Raw genomic sequence first — 16,856 nt, forward strand, 5'->3', positions numbered from 1 at the left:
CACATTAAGAACCGGAGAGAGCCTTGATGCTGTGCCAACACTGCTAGAAAATTAATGGTTGTCAGTTCTGTTTTGGTAACAAATCTAAAACAAAGTGCCATATGAGCACCTAGGAAGAAAATTAACTCAGTCCTAGCCAGACCCAGTACAACTGCCTGATTATAAACTGGCATCATTCTCCTGACCTTTTTTTTTTTTAATTCAAACTGGAGTTCTAATATCTGGAAACTGAAAAAAAAAATTAGTTTACACACTTCATTGATTATTGTTCTGTGTTATTGGAAACTAACTGTGCTGCTTAAACTATGTTATTTAAAAACAATTAACATTCATTCTCTCTTCTCAGTTTAAACACTATTAGCCTGTTTCTAATCAAACTGTGGAAGAGCTACCACTTTCACGAGTCTTTCAAATCATGCTGGCACTTTTTCTGGAAATAAACCAGTCAAATATCTGTGGCAATATATTACATGTATCAGCAAATGAAACATATTGGACACTTTAATTTCTGTATACCTTAGCATTGATAAAGAAAATACAGCAATTTTTCTGGCTTTAGATGAATGTACATGTTTACTAAGGGTATAACTTAAGTTGGTTTTCATGATATTTTTGGAATATGGAACACACTTTAGAGTTCTGTGGTGTGCTCTGAAGCACCAGTGACTGGTCTTCTTTGGAGGACAGACCTTAAGGCAAGTACTACTCTGAGAAGAGCAGGACTACACTGATAAAATAGGCCTTTCTCATTTCTAGCTATGAACATCAATCATAGAGAGATCTGAACTGAAAGTTAGGAACCAGAAAAATGGACCGAGAACCGTAGGGGGGCTGTTGTTATTGGTGTAGCCAGAGTGCTTTGTGGATGTGTCAATTCTCTTTCCAGATCCAAACTCGGTTGTGTGGAAGGGGGATGTTCACTGGGGCTCCACCATACCTCCCAGTACTTTCGGCTTTAGGGCTGACTCCCAGAGGAGCAGTTTAACTGCCTTTGTATCTACATCTGGGAGCAGCATCACAGGAGCAGTATCACATCTCTGTCTGGGGAAGGCTGGTGGGAGAAGACCTGCAGCACTGTTCTAAATGAGAGATTTCAAACTGCTTATGGATTTCAGGAAACATTAATCCATTAAAATATCATTGTTTCTAATAGAAGAAAAGCAGTATGAGAAAAGCAGTGCTTCTAAGAAGAAAAGTAGTGCTAAAAAGGTCCTACATTACCTCACACAGAAACATATTGCCCTTTGCTAGCATATTCCCTTTTGGGTTGGACCCAAAATACTCCTCCAGAATTAATTTTCTCTTTAAGTGGATTACTGTTGTTGTTTCCTGGCTGGAATGGAAGTCTAAAGACCATCAGTTCATTTTACTAACATTGATCAACACTGTAGAAGGCCTAAGGGTTACTTTTTATTGTAGTTATGTAGATATACTGTGGCCAGACTTTTGCTATGCATGCTGCTCCTTTTTCTTTGACCAGTTTATGCAGCTGTGATACTGTTTACAGAATAAATAAAACGATCAAAAGAATATGATGCACATTTTAATACAAGGTGGAACAGTATTTGCAATCAGCTTTCCCTTTACCCAACAGCAAAAAAAAAACCCAGCTCTGAAATTATCAGTCCTTCCATTAGCCATTCATAATCCCTTACTCTTCTCCCTCTGTTGCAGGTGTCATAACTGTACCAGTCATGTTTTAAAACACATTCTCTAATTGGTCCCATTAACCATCATCAGCGAGACATTTAATTGCTTCTTCTGCAGTTGGTCAACATATTGGAATTGTGTTTCATTTAATCTATGTCAAACCCCTACAGAAAGTCCAGTTACCATTCTTCACTTTTCTGTTTATTTTCCAGTGCAGCATGTGTTATAATGTGCTGCATGCTGAGAATTCTCAGGTTATAAAGTACACAACCAAAATCATTGCTTAAAAGCTTTTGGTGATTGCTTATGCCTCTCAGTCCTAATGCATCAGTGAAATCTTTGGAAGAAAATTACAGTGCATGGAGATTTTAGAAAATCCACATTGTTTATTTTTTATTCACATATTAAATATAGAAAATAATCTCACACATTATTATTTCTGTTGGAGCCAGAAATCTCTCACACTGTGCAGAAGAAGGGAAGGCAGTGTTACAGGGATTAATAATGCATCTAATATGAATCTCTTGGTAAAATTAAAGATGAAAGAAACAACATAAAAATAGCATGAAAGCTGAGACATCAAAACACAAAAGCATGGGCATTCTGAATTCAGACTGCCATTTCACTTTTATTACAGATCTTTTGTTCCTAGGTGTGTAACAAAGAACTACACAGATCCAGAGCATCTTTGAGCCAAATTATTGCATCTATTTATGAAAAAAAAAAAAAAAAATAGTTCAAGAGCTTTATTAAATACCCTATCACATACCAGTAACTTACTTGTGCAGGAAGGTAGTAACATAATGTACTAGTGAGGCTCCCTGACACTTCAAATTACAAATCCCTGTTTTCATAGCTTATAATTTTACAAAATATTAATGAATTGGGATGAAATTTTCCATGACAGATGCCTGCCTGAGGCTGTTTCTTTGGTGGGCAATATTCAGTCAAACAACTCAACCATTTGGGAGAATTGAATTAGGGGAAAATTAACATTAAAAAGGGTTAGCTACCTGATTTTGTAAAGACAAACTATGCTTTGAAGCCCAGACATCACAATTGCCCTCAGGGTGATTTTTTACCATCGTTTAAAAAATAATAAGAAATTTGTCCAGTTTTAAACATGAATAGAAAACTATAACCCCATTTCTGCATACTCTGGACAAAAGGTTGCTAGAATTTGTTTTGACTTAACACCGTCCTCAGTGCTGTGCATAGAACTGCACATGTTCTAGGCCTCAGAGTGGTGAAGGACACTGCACATCACTTGACCATGTAGGAGTCATCCCAAATGAATAAAAGAGCACACTTCATCCCTTGTGGTTCCTGCACATCACAACTCTGCACAACATTTGCTGTGGTTTGCTCATGGTTAAGAGAGAAAGGCTGGACTAGGATGATGATAACCAAATGCCAAAGAAGGCAAAGAACCACAATCTCCTGTGTGGTTCATGAATATTCTACTGGCAAAAAGAAGCTCAAAGAAATCACTATAAAAGTTATCCACTAAATGTAGTCAACCAATATGAAATAGCAACTCCCTTCTTTATTTCTGAAGTACCGAGTATTAGAAAGCTTACTGACAATACTTGTCTCCCACAGAACACACAACAGCAGGGTCATTTGTTGGGGATAATGAGACCACTGCGGGTAAGGAGATGCTACATGATTACTAATGCAAGAAAGAGTGCATCATTCAATGTGCTTGATGAACCTAGGGTATCAATTTTTGTAAAAGTAATGGAGAAAAATTAATTCAGCAACCAAATGAGTGAATGCTGATGGACGGGGATGATAACCTGGCAATGAATGACAAGGAAAACTGAAATATTTTGGGTTTTTCTCAGCCTTACCAGACAAGCCGGCTTCCAGCCGAGGCAGAGGGATTATTTAGAAAAACTAAATTATTCAATCTGCAGAGCCTGAAAAGAGCCCTAAGGCTGTAGAAGGATTGGCCATTGTAATTATAAAGCTGTTTCCTTGCTATTAAAAAAACATGGCAATAACAGATCATGCCTTTAAAAAAGGTAAGGACAATCCTGGGAACTGTCAGCTGGACACACCAAGTGCAATCTCTTGTGGAATGGAGGATGCATATCCTTCTATCGTCCATTTATGAGCATGCAAAAGACAAGAAGGCAACCAAGATCAGCACAGATCTACAAAGGCAAATCCTACCTGGCCAACATGGTTGTCTTCTATGATAAAATGATGGACTGGGAAGGTAAAAGGTAACAGTTCCCATAACTTTTACTCCACTAAGGCATGTGGCAATGCCTTCCACCACATTCTTGTGGCTGAGAAACTGTGCCAGGATAAAGAGTATTTTAACTGGGCTGAAAACTGGCTGCAGGACTAGGTGCCAAGGCAATATTCAATGGCTTGAGGTCTAACAGTTGCTAATGAAACAAATACTCTTGGGCTAGAAAGCAGTTCACTATTTCCTCCTGGATGATGAAGCAGAATGTTCCCTCAGAAAATTTGCTGAAAACCTGTTTGAGACATCATGTGATACAGATTCAGCTCTAGGGCCTTGAGAAAAGTGAAAACTGGGTCAACAGAAGGTTTGTGAAGCTCAGGAGGGAGAAGTCTTAAATTCTGCATGCGAGGTGGAATGACCTCATGAAGCAGAACTGGGCTGAGTGGCACCTGACAAAAAGGACCTGGGGATTACAGTAATTATCAAGCTGAATATGAGCAGAAGTGCACTACCAACATGAACAAGACAAAGTGCATATTGGGCTACACTAGTTAGAAGCAAGGCCAGCACTTAACATGTCACTCTACACAGCATTGACAAGGCTGCACCTGGAGTGGCATGTCCAGTTTTTGGCTCCCTGACTCAAAATGAGTGTCGGGAAACTGGAAAGAGTCCATCTGAAAGCAAACAACCTGTTCAGGAGACACATATGGACCACAATAAATGGAAAAACATGTAAGTGTTAGTCTAGGAAAGAGGAGGCTAAGGCACAATCCAAAAGCAGTCTACCTCCTCAAAAAGTGCCATTAAAAACGTGACCTGGCCAAACACTTTGGAGTGATAGACAATTTAATAAGAAGCAGCTATAACAAGTGGCAGCTTGAGAAATTCAAATTGGACATTATGAAAACTTTATTTTCTCTGTACAGATAGCACAGCACTGAAGCAGTCTATAAAGCGGTGAAATCTTCATCTTTTCTAAGGCAAGGTTAGAAAAAGCCACACCTGATGTCGATCCAGGATTGATATTAGCCTCACTTTGAGCAGGAGGTGCATTATAAGGACCACCATATATCCCTTCCAGCTACCACTCCTATGAGTCTAAGAGAGAAAAAAACCACCCCTTCTGCTAAATCTTAGTCCCTCCAAACAGTGTAATTCAGGAAATCTGAATTGTCTAGGAATAAAAACACAGCTGGAAAAACATTAGTAATAACTTCCATAGTCCACTCTTAAAACGTTTTACAGTAATTATGTTCAAAACTCCTTTTTCACTCCATTTCCACAAATCGATCTTATCTGAAGATTCAGTGACTTCTAACTACTTGACATCAGCTATGGCAAGTAAATTTTTCCTCTGTAGTGGACCATCTTAAATCTTTTTCCACCTCCCTCTGTGGAGTTTAACTTCTCTTCAGGGTCTTCAATTTATTTAGAAGGACTGCTCTGTCAAGAAAAGACTTACTGATACAGAGTTCTGCTAAGATGAAAGAATTTCTGAATATAAGCACCAGGGGAATAAGTTGTAGAAATTCACAAGATTCACAGATTTCAAAATTTTAAGGTCGGAAACAGGAATGTGGGAAATTATGTGAAAATGCTACAGTTTCACAGAAAAAGGTGTAGTTGGGTGACAATCTAAATGTGAATTAACAGTGCCACTCTGATGCAAAAAGGCATAGACCATAATAAAAGTTAGAAATAGTCAGACAGCCTGTAAACAATTCTTCTGTTCTGTTCTGCTCTGTTCAAGCCTCAGCTGGGTTTCTTTTTCCAATTTTGAGCACCACAGTTTGTGAAAGATTTAAAATTGAAGAGAGCTCAGTAGAATAGTATGAACAACTGGGATTCTAGAAAACATAACTGGAGAGAAGGAAAAACATGAATGAATTATGATTCTTTAACCTAAGAAAAAATAAAAACATTGAAAAGCAGAAATTTTTCAAATATATAAAATGTTGCAAGTAGGAGAGAAGGAATAATTTTCCATGACCTAAGAGATAGAACAAGAAATGATGGGTTTAGACTACAACAGTGTGTGAAATTAGGATTAGAATATTAGAAAACAGTAATAAAATGGTAAGAATAGTAAAGTGCTGAAATAGATTTTCTGGGAGATTATGGACTCTGGAACTGTAAAGATCTTCAAAAGACTGTTTGTGGTCTACCAGTACTCACAGAGATATTGCTCAGGAATGGTGGAGATTAGATAATAAATATGCTAAAGTGTTTCTTTTTATTTTTCCTTTGACTATATAGAAACCAATGAATTTATTTTCCTGTTCCATAAAATACGTTGAGCATTAGATTGTATCGCTCTCTCTATCTTTTTTTCCAAAGGGTTAATAATTTTTGTTTAAAAAATGTAGTGTTTTATCTCTCCTTTGGATGTGATTTGGTTTATCTTTCTTCCAGCTATCTTGTACTGATGGGATTTCATCCTGCTGCTATGAAAATTCCCACTATTTCATTTACAAGGAGGATGTAGGAGTTTGAACTATGTGCCAGAAACATTTCCATACTATAAATACTTCTCAAGCCTTTGTTCATGAGCACAAATAATAATCCAGAAATTGAATATAAAAACAAGATGCAATTTCTGTTAATGAAAATTATTCAACAAAACAATTTTGCACACTTAATACATTTGATAAAATAGCTATTTTCTCATAAGCAATTTGTGAGCAGAAGACAAGAAAGAAATAATGTGTCAAATAAATTATTCACTAAGAACCATGAGCCCAGTTAAAGCTGAGATGAACATATGTGATTTACACCATTTTCAGTTTAACTTATTATAGTTGGTTCTTCTCAGACTCTTTCCTCTTTATTAGCTTCATTTATCTCTAATACTCAACTAGACACATAATAAGGCTTAATAATATTTGGTGTGGGTAGGTTATCAAAGCCCAGTTTCCCTGTACAGGTATCTCTGGGGTTGCAAGGAATTATCTGTTTCTGGTCTGGAAAAGCATTCCTGTGTCAAACAGCATGTATGACTCCAGTCATAAACCCAGCTCACATGCTTCAGTCAGGATGGTTTATTTAAAACAACTACTTTTTTTTCCCCTTTGGCAAATACTCTGTGTACCAAGAAATATATTATTACTCAGTCATCAAATCTATTTTTCAAGTCCAAGTTAAATTCAGCAAAACCTTTCAGTTCAAAAATATTCAGCATTTTTGCAGATTCTAAATATTTTGTTTTGACATTAGCATTTAGTCTTTATAGTTAAGTAGAAAAAAACCCCTCATCTTTCAAAAGAAAATTTCACTTTCCACTTACTTATGCTTCAAATATAATTACCTCCTTTTTCCAATTAAAAAAAAGTGCATATTTTAAAAAATCCCATTCTTCAGGTCAAAAACATTGACATAATAGAAAATTTAATTTTCATAGGTTAAATTTCTTTGGAGGGGTGGTTTTTTTTTAATGTCTGGTAAAGTTTCAAAAGCTTCAGAACTCATATGCTGTCTTGTCTTTTTTTTTTTTTAACTGAGCTAAAAGACTCACTGGCCATATCAGGGCTGTGTAATTGTGAATTTCACCATATTCTGGACATGGGGTTACCATTTCGGCCTCAGGTGATTATCTCCCCATGAAATGGCCACAGAACAACAATCTCTACAAGCTTATCCCAGGGATCAAAGTCTTCAAAGGCCTTTTATCATTAGCAATTCCCTCATACTCTGCAAACACAGCACAGAGGCTGCATGGGCCATGCTTTCACACACAGAATTCCCTCTGTATTGTGGATTATTACCCCCCCAAACTTGATGACATCCAAAATAATATAATTCTTATAGCATTGCATGTAAAATATCAGTGATGGTCTAAGGAACAGGAAAGTGAAATTAAATTAGTATGCAGTTTTATTATTGAAGTTTATTTGTGTTTGACAATACCCCCATATGCCATGTTTGTTGTATTTCACTTATACCTCCCCTGGAGAGATGTCTCCCCTGGAGACAGCCCTTGTCCTATATAATTGCTATCAGGCAACACAGAAGGTAAAGTGAGGTGAAAGAAGTATGAATATTCCCATTGACATAGGGGAAGGTAAGCAGAACAGAGATCAAGGGACAGAGCCAATAATGGATTTAAACATCTAAAGAAGAATTTGGAGAAAATGGAGATGTTTAGGCAGAAACTGTAATCTAAAAAGCAAAGCAACAGCTGCTGCCTAAACTTGGAGGCACTTAAACCCAAGAGAGACTGTAGATTTGAGTTTACAAGAGGTTAGTGCTTCTTATTACAGGCATGCCTGAAGTTTTCTGGATGTAAGCAGCACAGCACCTATCAACAGGGCCTGCCGTGAACTCCTGCTAAATCCCTGGGGATCCTCCTCAGGGCTCTGTGCTGTGTTCTGCAACACCAACCATCCACCACATGCCTGAGCACAACACAAAATCATGAGGTTTTAAAACATGCCTGCCACAAATTGTGATACACTTGCCCACCCATTCCATAATCGGCAGTAAAATCCAAAACCGCGACACCAGGAAAGTAGGATACAGTCCTTTTCTCTGTTTTGTAGGGAAGAACGAAGCACCTATTTTTGGATGAACATTCTCATCTCAAGGCTATTTCCATTTTTATATTAAATAGTCTTTGAACTATGGGAACAGAAATAGGAACCCAGGTACCTTTGCCTTCAGATGAGTACTCTAATCTCTTAGTTAAAAGTTTTGTTCATGTTTCTTTGAATAATTTCTCAACAAGGGCAAGGTGACAACATGGTAACTGGAAAATAGCCAGGTAGCCTGTAGTGTGTCTTAACTAATAGCTACACTTAAACTGAATGACAGGATTTTAAACCACGGTGGCTGCATAAGCAACTAAACCCAGAACTCTGACACCTAAGATGAGTAATATGCCCATGTTTTAAACAGAAGAGTGCTTCTAGTTCTTTAAATAATAATTGATGGCACCAGCCTAGGCCTCAGTGACATGACCAGGGTCCCTAAAAGACTTTGTACCACAGCTAAGAGTAAAACAACTACAAAACCAGTCTTGTCTCAAGTCAGTTTTTTTTTCCTTTCCTTTTCAGTCAGATTTTTTCTCTACTAAAACAAAAATTTCTGCTTTTTTAAAGGGGGAAGGAAGAAGTTAAGGTACTACTGTCATACCTTATGCAGCTTGTCCTGAGTATATTCAAATCATGCTGCATCTTCTAAACTTAAGGATAAACATAAATTTTGCATGGCTTTTTTCTTCCATTATTATTGAAGGAACAACACAGCTAAGTAAAATGAGCTGTAGTCTACACTCATTTATGCATTATACATAAAGTAGTTGGTTACAGTTTAGTATGCTACATCTCTAAAAAATCCTTCTGTAAACAATAGTTTTGTATGGACACAATCAGCAAAAAAAAAGAAGAGTATGAAGATAACAGGGTTAACCTGCAAGTCAATTAGCTGAGCCAGACTTTTAGGTGAAAGAATTATATACATGAATAGACACGACCCAATGGACCTAAGATTGTTTAGAGGCTGGGAAAATGTTGCTTGGAAATTACTACTGGAAACAGTAATGAATTTACAAATTTGGGCCACTCAATTTTTGTTGAGCAGAAACTTATTTTTAATGGCACCACAGTGCAATCTCAATGACTTTATTCAATACTCATACACCTTAGCAAATGGAATTAATTCTAATTGTATACATTTGTCATTTCTAAGCATCTAGGGCTGTATTCATTCTTTGAATGCAGACAGAAATCTCACTGGATTCAAAGAAAACTGTGTGCATGTATCTCTGACAGCCTTTTCTGTATTGTAGGCAGGATGATGCTGGTCTGGCCATAAAATTGATACGCATTTTGAATGATTTAGGTCTCCAGGACTGGGCTCTGTATTTGAAAAAGAAAAATAGAAGCTTCCTCCAAAAGGTTTTCATATATAGCAAGGTATGACTCCCTTACTGAATCTAGTTCTGTAACTCAGTCAAAAGGGTTCAGCTAACAGCATAAACCACGAGAGTGAAGTTCCAACTGTTTATGAATAGCAACTGTCACACAGATTGAATTTCTGCTTTGCTATTCAGTCAAGGGGTATTTGTTAGCGCTTATGATATTTAGAAAGTAATTTTTGAGTTCAGGTATTGAAAGACTCACAGATAAAATATATTTTATGAAATATTAACTAGCCTAATAGAAAGAACCATTGGATGCTCATTTTATTTCAACATTTAATTTTCATGGGAGTCCTTCAGGGCAACAGAAATATCATACATATTATTAAAAATGAGCAAAATTATAATAGAATGCATTTACAGAACAATGACTTAATAAAGGATCCCAAAGCCCATATGAAAATGGAAAAAGCCAAGCAAATAACCCTGTTATAATACAAGCAGGCAGATATTAGGTTGCCTACATGTTTCCAATATTAAAAAAAAAAAAAAAAAAATTAAAAGACAAAGAAAGTATAGTGGACAATCTCTCTAGTTTTACATGGGAAATGCAAGAAAATGTCATGTCATACTTGAGAAAACATTTTGCCTTTTCTCTTTCAGTAGCTTGGGAAAGAGCTAATAATAAGATAATCATAATTAAGTAACCAGTGTGCACTTAGAAACATATTTTTAATCTATTTCTTGTAAAGTCATTTAGAGACAAATTTAACACATCATCAATGGAGAGTCATACACTGAAAATGAAATTTTTTTATTCCTTATGGTCTGATATTTCTAAAAAGGTTTCCAATCTTTAAAACTGATTTAGGAAAGCCCTGTCTGCAATTGCAAAATGTCAACTGAAGAAAGACATCAAAAAGTTTATTTGCCATGTGATAGTAGTCCACCTAACAAGATTGCATTAGAAGATAATTACATATACTTTTGAATTTATTTTTTTTCTGGCAGCTTATTTTTTGAAGTTGCACTACTCTCTGGAGATATTTTTTCCCTGTACAAACATTACAATGTCATTTTTATTTTAGATTTATTTGTAGCAAGAGCTAGAGGAGACTGTGGAAATTTTCCTAGTAGACTGCCATTATTATCCTCCCTTTACAGAAGGAACAATGTAACCACCTTTATTAAAGCCATGTCAAAATCCTATATTCAGAAGGGACCAATATTCATGACTGTTTCAGTTTCAAAGTACCAGCTCCAGAGTGCCAACACCTTTAAAGAAGATGTTTTTCTTCTGGCAGATATTCAACATCTTGTTACAGCAGTCCTGTGGATTCAAACTCACCCAGTAACTACAGGATCACAAGATAAGCTATGAAAGAAGTTGAGGGAGTAGGTAGTTGGGGTGAAAGTTTGCTATCAATTGGAATCCTCTTACTCATTATTAAATATAATATGAAACTGTCTTTACTGAAGAAAGCCCCAAACCAACCAACCAACAAAAAACCCCAAGCCCAAATAGGGGAAATAAAAATGAAATAAAAATAAGAGAATGAAAATTCTTTTACACCGAACCTACCTGGACCTATATATGATTAAACTAGCAAATTTAAGATCAAGCTTACTTTACCAAGATCTTTCAAACACATAGCCGCTGCTTCTGTGGCTACAATCACTTGGTTGGTTTCACCACAAGGCTAGATTATATTTTTTATTATTTCATAACACAGACAAAAGGTAAAATAAAATTTATGTAAAGAGTGTGAACTTTTACACTACATTCCCAAACCAAAAAAAAAAACTTGCATAAGTCTACTACGAATAAGTGAATTCTCCTTATTTGACTATGGTTATGTCTGCTTAGAGGGTTTTGATGTTGTTGGTTTTGTTGTTTAGTTTCTTCTGTCTCTGTACAAAAATGGTGACATTTTGGAACACTCAAAATAACTTTGAGAAAGACATACTCCAGAAAATAGAAGGATCAAGAAATAAAAATTCACTGTAAATTGATCTAACTGCATGGTCATTAACATCCAATTCTTCAAAAGTTCATAAAGGATATTGTTGTAATCCTGAGGAAGGCTTCTTTGTTTACAGTAGTAATTTAAGACATAACATCCTCTCCCTCCCCCCTGAAAAATAGCCAGTGCATTCAGTCCAGTTTCCATTTAGTGTACAGACACAGACATCTAAATGAAAATCTAGTCCCTCAGCTATTTTTCTTTCATACTCCAATGAATAAATATGATGCTGCTGTCAGGGATCTGAGTGCAAGATCTACAAACTCTTCCCTCGCTTCCTCGGGGTTTGCTACTTCTGTTCAAGATCAGGTCTGATAAGATGAACCTTGGATAAAATGTCCAGAAGAAAAGCGAAGTTAATGAGGAAGAGCTTTGAGGAGCTGGGATGGGGCTTCAGGCCCTGACTTGGGAGCTGCATCAGAACTCTGGCGCATGCTTGGGCCAGGCTGCTGAGTTGGGATGGCATTGCAGGATGACCATGACCTCCCTTGGCTTGGCCTCAGCTGGCTTCAGCCCAGCACTCCTGCTCTTCTCCCCTTGCCAGGGCACTGGGAAGCTGCACTTGGGTGCAACTCCAGCTCCTCAGACCCTGCCCCTGCCCATCACCCTGACCTGCTGCTCCCTGAGAACTTAAAGTGACTTCCCTATTTGGGATTCTGTCTACATAACAGCTTTAAAAAGATAAACATACTTAAATGAAGGTATTTCTACCCATTCCTTCTCAAAATCTTTCCTACTACTGATGCCATGAAGATTTTTGCCTTTTCTTTTATACCCCTGTTATACCTTTTTACAACTTCTGTATTCCTGGTGCTTTTTGCCTACATTCTTGGACTTGTTTGTCAAGCTAAGAGACTAAACATTTTAGAAGCTTTGTAGCTAGGGATCAGTGTGCCCCAGACCCCAAGGTCCTCTCCAGAACACATTCTGTAAACCAAGATAGAACCATCCAGGGGAAGGTTCCTTGGGGAGGGGGGTTCACTTGAGCCTCTCATTGGGGAATCTTTGATAGATATGCTAATTAGTAAAACTTATAATGTTATACCCACTGTTGGGGGGGGGAGACACAGAGACACAGAGAGAGAGACACAGGGATAGACTCAGTGGGGTGCATCTCGATGCATATGACCTGGACGTGTACACCTAAGGATCCTTAAAATAAATACCAAGGTAAAATCCCTTTTCCCCTTCTAACTGTGTATGACTCTTGATTTTAAGACCAGGAAAAGGCTCACTACAATATCTTTTTGGTTGTATCACTTGATCAGGAAGCAGAAATTAAGTCTGGAGTCTTTACAAGTGTCACTTGATAAAAAATACACTTGCTCATCCTCCACTTCTTCAGGAGCTGGGTAGAGTCAAAGCAGTTGGCTACACAGGCCCAGCTCACAGGTCCAAGGATCAGTGAAGTATTATTCATGCAACTAATTGGTAGCATGGCCTTTTGAAAAGCTTTGGCACGAGTCAGATACTAATCTTCCATACATTTTAGGGATTAAAATGGATTAGGAATAACTCCTAAGAGGTAGTTTGGATGCAGACATTTGGTTTTGGAGTTTAGAACGTTCAGACAGACAATTATGTGGTTATATTGTACCTCAGAGCCAGAGAACAGGTCCTGGACAATTTTATTTACAAGTGACCCTGTGAATGCAAGAATCATGAAGTCACCAGAAGCCAGCAGAAGAACAGAAAAGAGGCAACAGGAAAAACTGTCACCACAATTATCCTCTTAAGTTTTCACATTTTATATTTCACCATCACTGGATAAAAATGGCAAAAGCTGCCCAAGGCTGAAGGACCAAAATCTGGAAGGGACTACAGTGGGTCATCTGATCCAACCTCCCTGCTCAAGAAGGGTTATCCCAGAGCACATTTGCACAGGATTGTGTCCAGATGGTTCTTGAGTATCTCCAGTGAGGGAAACTCCACAGCTTCTCGGCAATCTGTTCCAGTGTGTGGTCAACTGCACGGCAAGGAGGTTCTTCCTCATGTTCAGGTGGAACGTCCTGTGCATCAGTTTCTGCCCATTTCCTCTTGTCCTATTTCTGGGCACCACCAAGCAGAGCCTAGTCCATCCTGTTGAGACCCTCCCTTCAGTAAATGATGAACACAGATGAGGTCTCCCTCAGTAATCTTGAGGCTGAATTGGCCCAGCTCCCTCAGCTTAACCAAAACCTCAGGACTCTCCCAGGCTACTTAGATATAGAAACTGTATTCAGCTTCTACCAAGTGTAGTGTGCCTGAAATAGATAAGAGCTTCTGGGCATCTGAAATTCAACATTAACAGGATTGTAATGGACAGATTTCTATAATCTAAAGTTCATAACAGATAGGAAAGTTTCCACCCTTATCATCATTTTTTTTTATCTCTGGTTTTTTTTTGAAACGTGTTCCTAAATTTTTCTGCACAAATGTTCTCCGCTCATTAAAATCAATGGTGGTTTCAGCTCCGCTTTTAGCAATAGGGGTCTAAGGCTCCAAAGCTCAGCTCAAGGCAGGATGATAAGAGCATTTTAAAAATAAGGTTTAAAAAATAAGCTATTTGGTATCTATTTTGCTACATATTTTAGGGGTTTTCACTGTATTAAATTAAACATAAATGCAACAGTTACAAAATGCCAAGTATAGAAAAAAGCATAAAAAGAAAAAATAGCAATGGAAAAATATAAATTCACTATCTCAGAGTAGATCAGGACAGAGCCAGAGATGATGATGTTATTGGGTTTCTTTCCTATGTTCAGAATGCAGAAAAAATCGTTAAGGTCAGTAATAACAGGTTAGGAATATTGTAAATTCCCATGTCCTGGTGCAAGGAGAGATTATGACCCCAGTTAATGAGGCTGAAGCTGGTCAGAGGGAGTGTGAACAGTGATGCTGCACTGCCAGTGCCATCATCTAAGAGCAGCCAAGCCTGCACTCACTGCTTTGCTAAGTAAGCCCCCAGAAGCTAAACATCTAAAGCAGATGATAAATTCATTAATCAAATTAGCTCAGAAAAAACAGGCATCTCCAGCAGTATCCATTAATCACAGTTATATAAAAGTTTGCGGTTTGTTGGTTGACGGGAGTTTTTTGTATGTTTTTTTATTTTTAAGGCAACTTCTTGACATTATCCTAAAACTGTGACTGAAGAGAAACTGAGGGAAAATTTCTTGATGAGGGATAGTGGTAGAGCACAAAGCACTGATGAGACGGTGTAGAGAGAAGGGAACTGAAATGAAACAAGAAAATGGGTGTTGGAGGTGTGTTGAATAGAGGTCATGAAGAGAGATGGATTGTAAGGGATTGTAAATGCTTCAGCAAGAGACAGAATATTCTCATTGAGCAGACTTGCAAAACCACAGACGATCACCCAAACATGGTTAAAATTTGGCAGGAGATACTCCACCTAGTTCAAAGTGCAGAGCCTTTCCCACACCCAGACTCCATCCTTCTGCACCTGCAGCTTGCTGAAGCAGTCTGTTCTCCACTGTTTTGCATGGAAAGGATGAAATAATGTTTTGTTTGTTTAGAACTATCTAAAAATTACTCCACATAGCCTTGATGATTGGCAAACGTGGGAAGTGTGAACTGTGCGAGCGCAACCTAAAAAGATGCAAACTTTAAACGGGAAAAATGTAAAGTGTTTAGAAAACAGAAACTGTTGATGAAGGGCTACAGAAAATGGCTTTCAACTTGGACTAGCTTTAACAATGAAGCACATTAACAGTTATTAAAAAAAGAAATCAAAATATTTAAACACTGTTTTACAGCCTTAGCTCTAAGCCTATTAGAATGTCTTCATAATTTAATTTAAAATGTTGCAGTTGGTGAAGGTCATGCTGCAAAAGAACATATAATTTCTGACAATCATTAGAAAAGTATTTACACAATTCCAGAGATAAATAACATCTGTTATGTTTAATCCTATAAAACTTTAAAATGCATATATTAGAAAACAATCTTTCTTTATTTTTTAATTTTTTTTTCAAATTATCTTTCTGGTTCCACAGACCCTGAATGTTAACTTATGTTAACATAAGTTTCCACGGACCCTTAATGTTATCCTTAACTGCTGTAAATCAGCTTAATTCCTGTGAGTCTCAGGCCATAACCCCTGAGTTTATGAGACATGAGAAGTCTGTAACTATCAACAGATTAGTATAACTGCCACAGTGAAAAAGTAACTGATGTCAGTCTTTGAATTTCACTAAACACCTTTTTTTCTCTTCCATTTATGATGTGATGCCTTTGCATACGTTAAAAAAAAAATGAGAACAAGAAGATGCTATTCTAGAAAGACAGCTATATCAATATTTGAATAGAAAAAGAAAAGAATCATTCAAAGTCAACACATTCATCTAAGAAACTCAGCATTTGATCCATATGAACATAAGTATACAGCTTGAACCCTGAAAAACTGAAATTCACTATTTTTATTGAAGGATGCATGTCTCTCTATCATGAGAATAAAGTGATGGCATTATTGTTCTCAGTTAACTAAACCTGAAGACTGGGAAAAGGACAGCAGAGAAGAGAGATATTATCCATAAACACTGAAAGCAGAAATACTTCTGTCTAGATGACAAAACTATTTCCACTGCAAAGAAAGTAGTAAATTTACTTCCAGCTAAAATTGGTACTTTAATATGATTCACATCTGAACCAAAGAATGTCATTAGATCTTTTTCATGAAGTGTCTTAAATATTTAAATTCTCACTTCTCAGAAATTCACATGGCTAGAGCAAGACTAAGAACACAAAAGAACCAGGTTACAATCCCATCATTGACAGTGCCTCATGGGGGAAGAGTGGTCAAACGAACTAATCATTTCTGAGTTCCATTTCCATAATGTGCAAAATTAAGTGTAAAATTGTGTATTGTTATTAGCTACTATGGATGACAGATTTTTAGATTTCATATATTTTCATAAGAAATGGACTGCTACTGCCAGACATTCTCATTTTTTACTTATGACAAACCATAGCATGCCTTCTATTCAAATCTGAGGACAACCCACAGCCACTACTTTGTCCAGATGTCGAAAGACAGTCATCTAACCTAATGCCAACCATCAAACATTCCAACTTCTCATCTAGGCAATCACAAGGGACAGGCAGTCCTTTGGGCTCTTCATGCCGT

This window comes from Corvus cornix, chromosome 3, assembly GCF_000738735.6.
Source record: "Corvus cornix cornix isolate S_Up_H32 chromosome 3, ASM73873v5, whole genome shotgun sequence".
Taxonomy (NCBI): domain Eukaryota; kingdom Metazoa; phylum Chordata; class Aves; order Passeriformes; family Corvidae; genus Corvus; species Corvus cornix.